The sequence below is a fragment of the Trichechus manatus genome, unplaced genomic scaffold (genome assembly GCF_000243295.1).
Source record: "Trichechus manatus latirostris isolate Lorelei unplaced genomic scaffold, TriManLat1.0 scaffold00196, whole genome shotgun sequence".
Taxonomy (NCBI): Eukaryota; Metazoa; Chordata; class Mammalia; order Sirenia; family Trichechidae; genus Trichechus; species Trichechus manatus.
In genome coordinates, this window is record NW_004444132.1 from 426044 (window position 1) to 429841 (window position 3798).

At 33.6% G+C, this 3798-nt stretch overlaps 1 non-coding gene across 1 annotated transcript; it reads right to left on the reverse strand.

Annotated features, from left to right (window-relative positions):
• Positions 1 to 2894: 2894 nt before the first annotated feature.
• Positions 2895 to 2997, reverse strand: LOC111822704 (U6 spliceosomal RNA). The gene has a single exon (XR_002825831.1). It is a non-coding gene; the product is annotated as a U6 spliceosomal RNA (small nuclear RNA).
• Between the last annotated feature and the right edge of the window lie 801 nt (positions 2998 to 3798).

The window sequence follows — 3798 nt, forward strand, 5'->3', positions numbered from 1 at the left end:
TATTGATTTTATACTCACTAGTTAATTACATTTATTTTGTTATTTTCCTTTGCATTGCTTATTCTTTTGCATTCCATCTTCCTGAGTTCAATTTCCTATTTACCTAAATATATTTTTTTAAATAATCTTTTCAGGACAATTAAACATGAAATCACTCATTCCTTCTTATTTGAAAATGAGGTTATTTTATTTTCAGCCTTAATTAAGAGTTTAATTTGGTGTAGAATTCTAAGTTGACAGTTATTCTCTTTGCTGCTGGAAAATGATATTTCATTAACTTCTAGCACTTACTGTTACTTCTTTGAAGTCTTCTATTATTCTACTTGTAACTCCTTCTCTCTAGTTTTCTGTATGAATGTATCTTTACCTTTGGAGTTCTGCATGTTCACTACAACACTTAGGTATAGACTAGGATGAGGTGGGTTTTGCAATCTGAGGATGCTTGTCTTTATTCAATCCTAGAAAATTATCACTCATTATCATTTAAAATACTGCCTATTCTTTTATTTCTATTCTCTCCTTATAGAACTGCTATCATACAATGTTGACTTTGGCATTCTCTTTCTTTAATTCTTTATGTTGAATTCGAGATAATTTTCTAAGTTTTCTACTTTTATTTCTATTCAAGGTTTTTAATTTTTTTCTATTTCATTTGAATCATTTTTCAAATTTGTCAGCCATTTTCCAGAGTGTCTTATTCTTTCATAATGATTTTTCTTTCTTTTTTTACCTCATTCATTCATGTTTGCTATAATTACACTATGATATTGATTAAAGTAAGGGCTACATTATGTTTAAAAAAATGAATCAATTTATAGATTTTCAAATAACATAAAACTATATTTTTGCTTACATGCTAGGTCAAGCAGGGAATGCAGGCAGCTCTATCTACAAGGGTGTTCAGGGACCCAGGTTTCTTCCTCTTGTTATTCTGCCGCTCATTAGGATGTTGCTCTTGTTAGCATGTCTGGCACAGTCAGTGCTGGCTTGTCAGCACCCCAGCACCATCACTTTTTTCTGGCTTGCGAGAATAGGCATCGGATGCTGTGGAATAAACTATTTATTTTCAAGAAATAATATAGAAGGTGCACAAAGCACACCCACTTCTACGCCATTGGCAAAAACTTAGGCACCTGGCCACGCCAAATGCATGGATGTTGAAAATGTATTTTCTAGAATAGTAACCATTTTCTCAACTAAAAATCTTTGCATATGTGTTGGGGTGGCACTTTTATTAAAAGGAAAATGAGAGAATGGATGGAGTGGGAGGTAATTAACAATCTTTGCCATACTCTCTGCAGACTAGTCAATTGTCTCAAGTTCTTAGGTTGCTCTTTTTTTTCCCCCATGTCAATCTAATCTCCTTCATGTGTATTATTTCCTTATGTCACAATTATTTTTATTTTATGCTCATATTTGGCAATATTTTCTTTTTTACCTTCTATGGACATTCCTGGTACTCTGTGTTATAGAAGTATCCCTGAAGGGTATTGTACCTAAACCCATTTCCATCAAGTGGATTCCAACTCATGGAGATCCCATGTGTTACAGAGTAAAACTGTTCCATAGGATTTTCTTGGCTGTAATATTCACAGAAGCAGATCACCAGGCCTTTGTTCCATGGTGCCACTGGATGAGTTTGAATCACCAATCTTTAGGTTAGTAGTTAACTACAAACCACTTTTGCCACCCACAGATCTACTAAGGGTTCTAGAGTAGTATAAATATAGCTTCAAACTGACAAATTCAGGGTACTGGTTTCTTATATGGATTTATTTTCCTTCCCCAAATTCTAGAAAAATAAGACAAGACTACTTGCTGCTTCCCTGGACCAGTGAATACAGTTTTTCCATCCCCTTATTAAGTGGATGTCTATATAACTTACTGTACAAACTGACATAACTGATTATAAAATAGGCATAAACTGGAATCTGTCCTTGGAAAACCTAGATATATGGTCACTTTACTTTATAGTTGTGGAACCCTTTTAAGGTCCCAGATTTATGAAGGATCTCAGTTCTGGCTCCTTGTCTCACACATGACCAACCCCTTCAAAAATGTATTTGTACTTGGAAATGACCAAATAATATTCAGAAGCCAGAAAAATATTTTAAGAAAGAAAATTTCAAAATAGGAAAAGTCCTATGATTCAGAAATATTAGAATATAAATGTAATGCTGAATATAAATATTTTAAAATATAAATGATGAAGCTTTATTTAATTCCATATATATATATATATATATAATTATTTAAATAAGAAAAGGTAATACATGTACTGTCCTCAGCACAGGGCCAACAAAAATCCTAAATTTAAAAAGTCTTTATCACTTGTATCAATGCAATGCAAGGTAAGAAATTTAAATTACTTTGGGAAAATATACAAGAAGAATCTAATGAATTTTCAGGCCTGAAGATACAAAATGTGCTTTAATTATACTTCTGACCTGTTTTTGAACAATACCAGATGCTTTCTGTAATCTGTATTTGACATGCAGTATACATCTTGATAAGATATTACTCTGAATTTTTGAAAATTAGAAAAAAACTTTCAGTTTATATCTTTCAAGTATGAACTAGAATTAGATATAAACCCACTGCCATCAAGTCAATTCCAACTCATAGTGACCCTATAGGGCAGAGTAGAACTGCTCCATATGGTTTCCAAGAAGTTCCCAGTGGATTCTAACCGCTGACCTTTTGGTTAGCAGCCAAACTCTTAATCAAGTTGATTTAGTTTTAATTTGTATTATCAATTTGAATTTGGACATTTTTTTTTTAATTCTTCAGATTTCACTTTTATTGGATTAGTCTGGCAAAAGGGTAGCCCAAATCAGTGCCTAATTATTTTATTTTATTTATTTTGTTGTTGTTGTTGAGAATATACTCAGCAAAAGATTATGGAAAACTTCACTAATTTGCATGTCATCCTTTTGCAGGGACCATGCTAATCTTCTCTGTATCATTCCAATTTTAGTATTTCTGCTGCCAAAGTGGGAACCTCGTTTTTTCTTATACCTAATTCTCTGGTCCACAAAGAACTTGGTGAAATATGAGTTTTCTTTCAAGCATTTTATTTACAAGGAATCATACTGAAAAATAGTGTATTAGCCACTGAAAAGTAATCAAAGATAATCTTATTTTGAAGTTATTTTCAACTATGGAAATAGCATTACTTTGTTGTAAATTAGAGATCACACCGAACTATTGCGTTCAAAAACATTCTTGTAACCTCACTTGAAGAAAGATACTTCCAGATATAGTTTGATGATACTTTCTTGACTTTTTAAAAGATAAAGAGTTATAAAATATGTATGCGGGCAGTTTTTCCATTCCTCTTTCCCTGAGCCCTCACATGCCATTGTCACATAGGCAGTGTGTTCACTCATCTTCTCCCCAAGGATGTTTGACTCACAAGCTTTAGAATTTCTTCCAGCTTTGCTCCTTCACTTCCATGTGCTATGCACCACAGGCCTTTCCCTGTGTTCTCTATAAGCCTAGTTTAAGTCATGAGCCTACAGAGAACAATGGAGCATTGAGAGGTAACAGGGGAGGTCAGTTCACTTTTGTGTATGTGGTGTGGGTTTATGAGTGCGTATGCTCATGTAAGAGACAGGAAGTCAATGTTGTAGTTCATCAAGTACTGTTTTAATGCTGTAGAAAGCTAACATGAGTGTTTCTGGGTGACTACTAAGTGACATAGCTGTGCAGTTGAGATGTGGTATATTGGTGCTACTGACTTTTTGCATGTGAATTTAGCCTTGTTGACTTAGACGTTAGGGAATATATGTGAGAGGC